This window comes from Bufo gargarizans, chromosome 5 (assembly GCF_014858855.1).
Source record: "Bufo gargarizans isolate SCDJY-AF-19 chromosome 5, ASM1485885v1, whole genome shotgun sequence".
Lineage (NCBI taxonomy): Eukaryota > Metazoa > Chordata > Amphibia > Anura > Bufonidae > Bufo > Bufo gargarizans.
Window position 1 is genome coordinate 228544050 of NC_058084.1, and position 13253 is coordinate 228557302.

Sequence of the window (13253 nt, forward strand, 5' to 3'; positions counted from 1 at the left end):
GCAGGCCACCCCGCAGGGGCCGTCGTGGTGCTGTGATTTCCACTAACCCTGGAATAATGTCCAGTGTAAAAAAGGCCACGTACCTTGAACCCCAAAAAATTCGGAGAAAATAGTTGACTAGCTTACACAGGACGAACCTTGACGCACCATCCTCCTCCAGCTCAGCTTTGGTCACCTGCTCTCCCGCCCGCCGCCACCACTACCACCACAGCCACCACAGCCGCTTCACTTGATCCCTCAGAAGAGTTATTTACACATCAGTTGGATGAAATTAGTGATGCACAACCATTATTGCCAGAGGATGTAGATAAGAGGGATATGTTTCAGTCAGGCAGCATTACACACATGGACGTACAGTGTGATGATGATAATGATGTTGTACCCGCTGCTGCTTCCTTTGCTGAGGTGTCAGATACAAGTGAAGCGGTTGATGATGACAATGTGTCCGTGGATGCCACGTGGGTGCCTGCTCGAAGAGAGAAGGAGGAGACGAGTTGGAAGCAGGGGGAGGACGTCGCAAGGACCTCTTGGCACAGTCAGACAGCATGTATCGGCACCCGGGGTCAGCCAGACAGCACGCCAATCAACGCATGTTGTTGCCACCACCAGAATGCCGTCATTGCAAAGCTCAGCAGTGTGGCATTTTTTTTGTGTGTCTGCCTCTGACAACAGTGATGCCATTCGCAACCTGTGCCAAAAGAAACTGAGTCGTGGGAAAGCCAACACCCACCTAGGTACAACTGCTTTGCGAAGGCACATGATCGCACATCACAAACGTCTATGGGATCAACACATGATGACGAGTAGAAGCAGCACACAAGCTCAAAGCCACTATCCTCCTCCTGTTCCAGCATCTTCAGCCACATTAACCACTGCTGTCCTTCTTGCCCCCTCTCAACCACCCGCCACTCCGCCCATCATCTTTAGCAGTTCCATCTCATCTGCCCACAGTCTGTCTGTAAATGGCTGCACATAAACTGAATCCCCCCCAGCTCCCCAGGGGCTATTCCACATCCCGGATACAACAGTGTCACGGTTTCTTGGGGTTGACTTGCCTGAAAGCAGAGAGCCACACCGGACCAGCACTCCTGTCCGCCCTGAACGCACAGGTGGATGAGTGGCGGACCCCGCACCAACTGGAGATCAAGTGGTGTGTGACAATGGAAGCAATTTGTTTGCGGCATTTAATTTGGGCAAGTTGTCACATGTGCCGTGCATGGCACATGTGTTGGATCTCATCGTACAACGCTTTGTGTCTAAGTACCCAGGCTTACAGGATGTCCTCAAGCAGGCCAGGAAGGTGTGTGGCCATTTCAGACTTTCCTACACGGCCATGGCGCACTTTTCAGACATTCAGCGCCGAAACAACATGCCAGTGAGGCGCTTGATTTGCTACAGCCCGACACGTGGGAATTAAACACTCCTAATGTTCGACCGCCTGCTCCAACAATAAAAAGCCGTCAATGAGTATTTGTATGACCGGGGTGCTAGGACAGCCTCTGCGGAGCTGGGAATTTTTTTGCCACGTTACTGGACGCTCATTCGTACTTTTGAGGAAGTGACAAACCTAGTCAGTCGCACCAAAGGCACCATCAGCGACCTCATCCCATTTGTTTTCTTCCTGGAGCGTGACCTGCGAAGAGTGCTGGATCAGGCTGTAGATGAGCGTGAAGAGGAAGAGAAAGAGTTGTGGTCACCATCACCACCAGAAACAGCCTTGTCATCATCGCTTGCCGGACCTGCGGCAACGCTGCAAGAGGAGTATGAGGAAGAGGAGACAGAGGAGGAATGTGGCTTTCAGGAGGACGAAGACCAACCACAGCAGGCATCCCAGGGTGCTCGTTGTTGTCAACTATCTGGGACCCGTGGTGTTGTACGTGGCTGGGGGGAAGAACAGACCGTCAATGACATCAGTGAGGAGGAGGAACGGAAAATGAGTAGCTCAGCATCCAACCTTGTGCAAATGCGGTCTTTCCTGCTGTCATGTCTGTTGAGGGACCCTCATATAAAAAGGACCTATACTGGGAGGCCACGCTACTAGACCCCCGGTATAAGCAGAAAGTGGCGGAAATGTTACCAAATTACCAGAAGTCAGAAAGGATGCAGCAGTTCAAAACCAAACAAAAAAATATGCTTTACACAGTTTACAAGGGGTATGTCACAGCACAACGGGAATCTAACTGGGGAAGAGGTGAAAGTAATCCTCCTCCTACCACGACCACGGCGGCAAGGACAGGACACTTTACAGATGTGTTGTTGATGGAGGACATGCAGAGCTTTTTCAGACCTACACATCACCACAACCCTTAGGGATCCAGCCTTAGAGAACGACTCGACCGACAGGTAGCAGGCTACCTTGCCTTAACTGCAGATATCGACACTCTGAGGAGTGATGAACCCCTTGACTACTGGGTGTGCAGGCTTGACCTGTGGCCTGAGCTATCCCAGTTTGCGATAGAACTTCTGGCCTGCCCCGCTTCAAGTGTCCTGTCAGAAAGGACCTTCAGTGCAGCAGGAGGCATTGTCACTGACAAAAGAAGTCGCCTCAGTCAAAAAAGTGTTGATTACCTCACCTTCATTAAGATGAATGAGGCATGGATCCCGAAGGGACTGACAGTGGGGGATACGTTTGACTAACAAAAGGCCTGATGACATGCCTTGGCCTCAAAATGGTCCCCACGCTGCTGTATTTAATGTCTGCACACCGGATGACTTTCGTGAATTCTCCGCCACCAACTAGGGTTCAAGCCGCAATATTTTAGTCACCTTTCTGCCTGGAAAACATACATTTTTCCAGCTGCAACAATACCACATTTTTCAGGCATGTGTACATGCCTAATTTTTCTGGCCTCTGGTGCTGCACTGTGGCTGCAAAAAAAAAAGACACATACATGTGTCAATTCCCCTTCGTGATCGGTAACTTGTGGTGAAGGGGCTTGCGTATCACAATGAAGCGATCATCGCCTCTATGAGTGGGTTGGCAATGTTGCCACACCCCAGATGATAAGGCCGTTGCTTCATTATGATCAGACTAAAAGCGATCGGCTGGATAATTTTTCATAGAAAAAAAACATAAAAAAAATAAATAAAATTAAGTTGTATGGGTTTTTAATACATAAAATAAAAGACTCATAATAAAGTCATGGCTTTGTGAAGGAAGAAACCTTTAATGACATCAACGGGACCTTGCTAGCTTGGTATCCAACCTTGTGCAAATGGGAAGTTTGCGGTTGGGCAAATGGACTGTTTGCGGTTGTTTGTGGTGCATTAAAAGGGGAGTTTGGTTTGTCAATGTCTGTGAAGCGGGCGTAACCCTTAGACTACCTGATCGATACAAGATCATACCTGATCGATACAACATCATACCTGATCGTATACACACACTGGATGTTTTAAACCACGTTGTTCAAAAAAATGTAGGATTGTTAGGTGATTTATGCCCTTTATGGATTAAAACCCAACTCTGCGTCAACTATGTAATTTTCCATGGGAGTTTTGCCATGGATCCCCCTCCGGCATGCCACAGTCCAGATGTTAGTCCCCTTGAAACAACTTTTCCATCACTACTGTGGCTAGAAAGAGTCCCTGTGGGTTTTAAAATTCACCTGCCTATTGAAGTCAATGGCGGTTCGCCCGTTCGCAAACATTTGCAAAAATTTGCGCTCGCCGTTCGTGAACGGAAAATTTTATGTTCGCAACATCTCTAATAAAGATATCACTCCCTTAATTATTTTGTATTTATTAACGCCAAAGTATCCAGCATCACTTTGCAGTAAAGAAGCTTTGACGCCTCTGGAGACTGAACTTTTTCTTCCCCAGACGGATGCCATACCCCTTGTTTTGTTAGGGCATTTCACATGTAACAGCTTTTTACCATATTTTTTGTATTGCCCATTTATTTATTAGTATAAGTTATTCATTTCTCCCCTTAGACATTTCTTCTCAAGACTAAATAAATGTAATTATTTTCATCTTTCTTCATAACTAATACCCTCAATGCCCCCTATCAGTTTAGTCGCTCTCATTTGTACTTTTTCAAGTTCCAAAGCATCCTTTCTATGGACAGGTACCCAGAACTGAACTTCATATTCCACATGAGGCCAAACCAAAGCTTTGTCAAGTGGTAATATTACACCCCTGTCCTGCAAGCCCATGCCTCACTTAATACGTGACAATATCCTGGTAGCCTTAGAAGCAGCTGATTGACATGTTGTTATTTAATCTATGATCTACAAGTACACCCAAATATTTATCTACAGGTGACTGTCCCACTGTTACATCCGCTAGGACAGTGATGGCGAGGCTTCTAGAGACCAAGTGGCCAAACTGCAACCCAAAACCCACTTATTTTTCACAAAGTGGCAACACGTCATGTTAACCTGAATACCAATATAGTATATCTTTCATGTACTTTATCATTTAGCTATAATATCCTGCCTACATTCAGTGCTCTGCCTGTGCTGTTCATAGAGCGCCTTGTACTGATGAATGGCAGAAAAAGTCTAAGGCATATTGGAAGACCATAGACTTTATGGAGGATGCAGGTGCCCACAGAGAGGGCTCTGAGTGCCGCCTCTGGCACCCGTTCCATAGGTTCGCCACCACTGCCCTAGGACATATGATGCACAGAAATTATTACTACCAAGATGCATAACTTTACAGTTATCCACATTGAACCTAATTTACCAAGTTGATGCCCAATCACTCACAGTGTCCAAGTGAGCTTGTATTTTATGGACATTTTCCATAGACTGCAAAGAAAAAAAAGGGGGTCAGTCACTCCCCGAATTGTATGGTAGCCATCATGGCACATAATGGGTAGAATTTAGTGTTAGGTTCCCGTCTTACAGAGATTGCCTTGATGTGTGGCAGACGGGCCCAAATAATTTTGTATTTGCTAAGCATCTCTAATTTACATAAAAAGCATAGCATTAGAATACTTTTTTGTACTTTATTTGGTTTGTAGAGAGCTGTTGCATTGCATTTCAATCTGCCATAGACTGCACAGTGCTACATAGTTTAGTGTCATCTGCAAAAATAGAAATGGTGCTATTAATTCCATTCTCAATATCATTAATAAATAAATTAAATATTAGAGGCACCAGCATGGAACCCTGGTGTATACCATTTATAACCCGGGACCATTCTGAATAGGAATCATTGACCCTAACTCTCTGGACACCGTTCTTCAGCCATTTTTCAATCAAATTAAAAACTATACTTTCCAAACCTAATGACCTTATTTTACCTATTAAATGTCTATGAGGGACAGTGTCAAAAGCCTTTACAAAATCCAGAAACACTACATCCACAGCTGCCCCTCTGTCCAGACTTCTACTAACCTCCTGATAAATAAAATCAGGTTACGGTAGTCTGACAACTTCGGTCCTTGGTAAACCCATGGTGGTTATTAGCACTTATATTATTTGAAGTCACATACTACTGTATATAGTCCCTTAAGAGTCCTTCAAACCTTTTCCCACAGCAGAGTCTATAATTACCCATGGTGATGGATCATATGATGGACCATGTGATGACCGGAGTGACGTCACCACAGGTCCTTTTCCTGTACACTGCAAAGAAGAAGACAGAAGAGATGCCGGCTGCGCGAGCAAGTGGATTAAGGTGAGTTAAAAAAAAATATTTTATTTTTAACCCCTCCAGCGCTTTTGTACTATGCATTCTGTATTAAGAATGCTATTATTTCCCCTTATAACCATGTTATAAGGGAAAATAATAATGATCGGGTCTCCATCTCGATTGTCTCATAGCAACCATGCGTGAAAATCGCACCGCATCCACATTCACTTCTATGGGGCCTGCGTTGCGTGATAAACGCACAATATAGAGCATGCTGTGATTTTCACGCAATACATAAGTGATGCGTGAAAATCACAGCTCATGTGCACAGCCCCATAGAAATGAATGGCTCTGGATTCAGTGCGGGTGCAATGCATTCACCTGCCGTGGAAATCTCGCCCGTGTGAACTCAGCCTTACTTAACTTAGTTTGGCCCATATCTACAATGAGCCAGTTGAGTATATCACTGGATGTACTAACAGCCCTGGTACCACCTTACTAACAGCCTTATCTTCAGTGACCCCCTTTTACCATTAATTAGGAGACCTACCTGCGCTTTTTAGCATTTATATATTTAAAGAATATTAGGGGGTTTGTTTTGCTCACGTTTGCCACCTGTTGTTGGTTTTGTATTTTTGCTGATTTTATCTCTTTTACAGATTTTATTAAGCCCTTTGTAAATTTCAAAGGCTACAACTGACCCCTCAGATATTATTTTTTTATTTTAAATTTTTTTTTTTATTGCCCTTTTACAGTAGCTGTAGGCCATGTGGGGGGGGGGGGTAATTTTAGCTGTTTATACTTGTTATCTACAGGTATAAATTTTGTAGTGTAATTGCTCAATGTGGATTCAAAGCTTTCCCATTTATCCTCAGCATTATGTGACAGTATCTGCTCCCAGTGTATGCCCTGAAATGCTGCCCTCAACCGGGGGAAATTGGCCATTTTAAATTCACAGCTTTTGCTCTCTCAGCCAGAGTTTGCTTTTTATAGTTCAGGGGGAATATAATAATATTGTGGCTACTATTACCTAGTGTGTCTCAAACAGTAACAATTCCAACAAGCTCTGCATCATTAAAAATGACCAAATCCAACAGAGCACGGACCGGTGGAGTGCATCACCATGCTGTTGCGCCACTTTGCATGTGTCAGGTAAGCCCAATTGGGTCTGTTATCAAATTTCCTGTATTAGGTGCCTATATGTGCCTAACCATTTTAGCATTAGACACTTCCTCACTAAGCGAGCAGGTGAAACGCGCGTCGAGGTGGGCATTCTTCCTGGCGGTGCGACATTACACTCTCAGGATGTCTCAGGGTATGTGTTTAAAACATTAATTGTTTTACAGGATTTCTTATTTATATGATATTGCACTTATTATTTTTGCAGAGTTTATTATTAGAGGTTTTTTGTATTAGGCTACATGGCGGTGGTTCATATTTGGTTACTATTATCTAATAATATGAGTGACATTTTGTCACCATTCATTTTAACCATGTAGGACCCTATAGCTGAATTTAATTACATTTATATATACTTTATATTATTTAGAACTTTGCAAGCATGTGTGGGCGCCTGTTTATAGATACTCTGAGACACTGAGTGTTTGGGCCTGTCACTTCTCTGTCTGACATACTGTTAGAACAAAGAAATGAATAAAAATTAAATTAATACACCCTAAAAAAGGCTTTAGAACATATAACTGCACCACAGAACAGCAAATATTTTTTCTTACACTAATACAATCAAAAAAAGGCTGTAATTTTGTAACTTCACCGCACAAAGGCTAATGAGCCTTTTTTTCCCCCACTAATACACATGAAAAAAAGCTTCAGAAGATATAACTGCACCACTGAACGCCTAATACCACTTTTTTCCACTAATACACCACAAAAAAGGCTTTAGGACATATAACTGCACTACTGAACGGCAAAAAAGCCCTCTTTTTTCCCACTAAAGCACCCCAAAAAAGGTTTTAGAACATATAACTGCACAGTTGACAGGCTAATAACACTTTTTATTTTTCAACTAATACAACCCAAAAAATGCTGCAATTTTATAACTTCGCCGCACAAAGGCTAGTAAGCCCTTTCTTCAACTAATACTCTCAAAAAAAGGCTTTAGAACTTATAACTTCACTGCTGAAAGGCTAATACCAGTTTTTTTCCCACTAATACACCCCTAAAAATGCTGAAATATTGTCACTTCACCACACAATAGCTAACAAACCATTTTTTTCACTAATACACCACAAAAAAGGCTTTAGAACATATAACTGCATCGCTGAACGGCTAATACCACTTTTTTCCCACTAAAACACTCCAAAAATGCTTTAGAACATATAACTGCTCCGCTGAACGGTAAATTAACCCTTTTCTTCCACTAATACACCACAGAAAAGGCTGCAATTTTGTAACTTCACCGCACAAAGGCTAATATGTCCTTTTTTTCTTCACTAATTCACCCGAAAAAAGGCTTCAGAACAAATAACTGCACCGCTGAACGGCTAATACCACTTTTTTCCCACTAATACACCACAAAAAAGGCTGTCATTTTGTCACTTCACCGCACAATGGCTAACAAGCCTTTTTTCCCCACTAATACACCACAAAAAAGGCTTTAGAGCATAAAACTGCACCACTGAACAGCACCTTGTTACAGGGATCCAGCAGTGTGGCCACCCAGCAATCAGCACAAGTTAGAATGTGGGAAACTCGGCGGTTGTTATGGAGACAATGCAGCATGCAATCACTCATGTGTGCCCCCAGAGGTAATGGGGGGGTATCCCCCCATCCACACACCAGTGATGGCCATGAGCTGGTCTGGGTGCCACCCTGCTGTGAACATGGTTCCTCCTCCTCCATCTCCTCATCCTCATCCTCCACCTCTTCATCCTCCTGAACTGTGACCTGGCTGGACAATTGTGTACCTTGGTTTTGTGGGTGCAGGAATCCACCCTCAGAGCCACTTGGGAATGACTGGCCGGAAACCTTACGAAATGATCCCTCTTCCTCCTCCTCCTGTGCCACATGTTCTTCCATCATTGCCAGGAGTGTTTTTTCAAGGAGGCATAGAAGTGGGATAGTAACGCTGAGAACATTGTAATCGGCACTGGCCATGTTGGTGGAGTACTCGAAACAGTGCAACAGGGAATGCAGGTCTCGTATGGAGTCCCAGTCATTGGTGGTGAAGTGGCACTGTTCCGCCGAGCGACTCACCGTGCGTGCTGCAGCTGAAACTCCACTATCAACTGCTGCTGCTCGCATAGTCTGGCCAGCATGTGCAAGGTGGAGTTCCACCTTGTGGGCACGTTGCATATAAGGCAGTGAGTGGGAAGGTCAAAGTTACGCTGCAGCGCTGACAGGCGAGCAGCTGCAGGGTAAGAGCGCCGAAAGCGCACACAGACGGCCTGTACTTTCTGCAGCAGCTCTGACGTATCTGGGTAATTTTTAAGGAATCTCTGCATCACCAAATTCAGCACATGCGCCAGGCAAGGGATGTGTGTCAAACCGAGCTGCTACGAGATTTCGCCCATTATCGCACACCACTAGGCCGGGCTTGAGGCTGACTGGCAAAAAACACTCATCAGTCTGTTGTGCAAGGCCCATCCAAAGTTCCTGCCCGGTGTGGGGTTTGTTCCCCAAACAGATACGTTTTAAAACTGCGTGCTGTTGTTTACCCCTGGCTGTGCTGAAGTTGGTGGTGAAGGTGTTACGCTGACCGGATGAGAAGCTGGTAGAGGATGAGAAAGTAGAGTAGGAGGAGGAAGCAACAGGAGGCAAACTGAAGCGCCCTGCAATCCTCGGTGGTGGAAGGACATGCGCCAAACTTCTATCCGCCTCAGGCCCAGCCGCCACTGCATGTACCCAGTGTGCTGTTAAGGAGATATAACAGCCCTGACCGTGCTTATGTAGCGGTCAGAGGATGGAGAGACCGGAAAGCAGGATTCAAGTAGAGTACAGCGGACAAGGAGACTGAAGCAAAAAACGCTATATTAAGGAGCAAAATGAAACTGCCGGAAAACCTGAGTAACAATACAGTACCACCGCACCAGAGGCACAATGGGTCAAAGACAGGAATGGTATTAGCAGGTAAACATAAATCAATAACAATGGCGATGGAGTTTTGCATATACACAGAATGAGCTAAACAGTAAGCAGTCAGCTTGCAAGCTACTCTCCCTACCAATTTCCTATCTAGCCCTGCTACCCAGGGGACGCTTCTACAGCGCACTCACTAAGTCCCTTACCCTATAACCTATCACAGAAAAGCACCGGTGCCACTCACAGTTCTGAAGATTCAGTCTGGATCCAGGTCCGGTCGCTTGCTTGGCTGTCTTTCTCTCTCTGGTCACAACAGATGCAGATCTCCACCTAGTTCCAGCTATAGCATGAAGGATCCGGCTTGTACTGGTCTCTACACATGGTCCCACTCCTCTGGAACACACAGTGAAGTCCTCTGTGTGCAGCTCCACAGCTGTCAGGAAAATCTCAGCTAATATTCTCCAGCCTTTTACTGTTATCTCTCAGCAGTCCATCTCTCCCTGTTATCTCAGCAAGGCCCCCAGCAACTTCTGTAACAGCCGCGGAAAAACTTCTTAACTCTTTCTTAGCCTCTGGCCAGCACAACTCGGGTTCCTCTTTATTCACAGTGGCCTCTGGTGGCCGGAGGGAAACATGACAGTCTGCATAGAAATAAGTGCTGGAAATGCTGGTGGTTGATTCAGGGCTGCCTCTTACACTTACTGGTCCACGTATCTGTAGTCTGTTGCACCTTGCCACAGATGGAGTTGCGCAGTGCACACTAGATTTTGTCCCCTACTTGGCTGTGAAGGGAAGGGATGTCTCGCCTTGAAAAGTAGTGGCGGCTGGGAATGACGTACTGTCGGACAGCCATCGCCATAAGGCCATTAAAACTGTCCATCTCCACCAGACGGAATGACAGCATTTCAAAGGCCAGTAATTTAGAAATGCTGGCATTCAGGGCTAGGGATCGTGGCTTGTAAGGGGTACTTCTTCTTCCTCTCAAGTGTTTGGGATGTGGAGAGCTGAACGCTTCCGTGGGACATTGTGGAGATGCTTGGTGACCCAGGTGTTGGTGTTGCTGGCAGATCCTCTGTTTTTGGGGTGCCAGGTGGCACTGTCACTCCAGAGGTGGATGAAGAGGCTGCGACTGCAGCAGAAGAGGAAGCAGGAGGAGCCAGAGACCTTTCTTGATTTTTGAGGTGTCTACTCCACTGCAGCTTGTGCTTTGCACTTAAATGCCTGGTCATGCAGGTTGTGCTCAGGTTGAAAACGTTTATGTCTCACTTCAGGCTCTGATTGCACAGCGTGCAAACCACTCGTGTCTTGTCATCAGCACATTGTCTGAAGAACTGCCATGTCAGGGAACTCCTTGGAGCTGGCTTTGGTGTGCTCGGTCCCTTGCTGCGGTGGGCAGTAGGAGGCGTATTGTCTAGAGGACGGCCTCTCCGCTTTTGCACCCTGCTCTCTCTTCTGCTGTGCTGGTGGCTCTGTTAACCACCGCCTCTTCCTCCGAACTACATAGGTTACTCGCATGACCTTGATTCCATGTGGGGTCGAGGACTTTATCGTCCTCAAGATCATCTTCCACCCAGTCTTCACCGCTGCCTTCCTTGTCAGTCTGCACACTTTCGAAAGCCCCAGCAGTTGGCACCTGTGTTTCGACATCATCCGAGACGTGCTGCAATGGTCCTTCCATGTACTCATCTTGAAAGATAAGTGGTTGGGCATCAGTGCTTCCAATTCTGGGGCAGGGATAGGTGGATGGCCCTGGGTAACCCTGCTAACAGAGTCAGCAAAAGCAGAAGAGACTGCTGCATGACTTGGGGCTCAGACTGCTTGGCTGATTTGCAAGGGGGTGAGGTGAAAGACTGATGGACATCGGCTGCAGGTGCCAACTGTGGTCTTTCAGCAGGAGACTGGGTGGGAAACAATGTAAATGAATTGGATCCACTGTCAGCAACCCAATCTACTATCGCCTGTACTTGTTCATGCCTCACCATTCGTAGAGCAGCATTAGGCCCGACCAAATACCGCTGCAGGTTTTGTCGCACCTGAGGAAGGGGTTTCACTTGTGCGTGTAGCTGGCAAAGATCGACCAAGTCCTCTCCCTGCAACAGGAGCTCCACCAGCAGCACCACGACCTAGGCCATGTCCCTTATTTGACGCTCTCCTCATATTTTTTTAATTTATGATCTTGCCCTAAATGGGTGTTTAATTAAAAGTAGAATAGAACGACAGTATGTAACCAGTGTAGGCCTGAATTAAATATTTCTTTGCCCAAAATGGCTGTATTTCAAATGGCTGCATTTCAAATCCCTGAATCAAACCCCTGTATGTAGAGGGTGTATATCACAGGGCCTGAACCAGTATAGGCCTGAATTAAATATTTCTTTGCACAAAATGGCTGTATTTCAAATGGCTGTATTTCAAATACCTGATTAAAACCCCTGTATGTAGAGGGGGTATCTCAAACGGTCTGAACCAGTGTAGGCCTGAAGTAAATATTTCTTTACACAAAATGGCTGTATTTCAAATCCCTGAATGTAGAGGGAGTATCTCACAGGGCCTGAACTAGTGTAGGCCTGAAGTAAATATTTCTTTGCACAAAATGGCTGTATTTGAAATAGCTGTATTTCAAATGCCTGATTCAAACCCCTGTATATAGTGATGTATCTCACAGGGCCTTAACCAGTGTAGGCCTGAAGTAAATATTTCTTTGCACAAAATGGCTGTATTTCAAATGGCTGTATTTCAAATCCCTTAATCAAACCCCTGTATGTAGAGGGAGTATCTGACACGGTCTGAACCAGTTTAGGCCTGAAGTAAATATTTATTTGCACAAAATGGCTGTATTTCAAATGGCTGTATTACAAATCCCTAAATCAAACCCCTGTATGTAGAAGGTGTATCTCACCGGGCCTGAATCAGTATAGGCCTGAATTAAATATTTCTTTGCACAAAATGGCTGTATTTCAAATGGCTGTATTTCAAATTCCTGATTCAAACCCCTGTATGTAGAGGAGTATCTCACACGGTCTGAACCAGTGTTGTCCTGAAGTAAATATTTCTATGCACAAAATGGCTGTATTTCAAATGCCTGATTCAAACCCCTGTATGTAGAGGGGGTATCTCACATGGTCTAAACCAGTGTAGGCCTGAAGTAAATATTTATTTGCACAAAATGGCTGTATTTCAAATGGCTGTATTTCAAATGCCTGATTCAAACCCTTGTATGTAGAGAGTGCATTTCACAGGGCCTGAACCAGTGTAGGCCTGAATTCAATATTGGTGCACCAAATGACGGTATTTAAAATCTCTGAATGTAACCCAAATGTATTAAGGGTGTATCTCACAATGACATCTGCATCAAAGGCTGCCAAGTAAATTTTTGGTGCTCAAACGAGTGTTTGTTTAATAACTGAATTTGACAGCAGTATATAAGCTTGTAATTTCACATGTGCTGATGCTGCAAGGCCTGAAAATAGTAGTTTTCAAATCCCAGAAAATGATGGGTGTATTTCTAGCTTAAATTGCACACTGACTAATCAAGATGTTGTAGATTGCCAAAAAATGTGTTTTTATGGTAACAGAATTTGAAAGCTGTATATATTAAACTTGAATTTAACACTTGCAGATCTGGAAAATACTTT

At 44.9% G+C, this 13253-nt stretch overlaps 1 protein-coding gene across 1 annotated transcript in view; it reads left to right on the top strand.

Annotated features, from left to right (window-relative positions):
- Positions 1 to 13253, top strand: part of MOCOS (molybdenum cofactor sulfurase) — an 869883-nt gene that overhangs the window by 781632 nt on the left and 74998 nt on the right. The window lies entirely within an intron of this gene.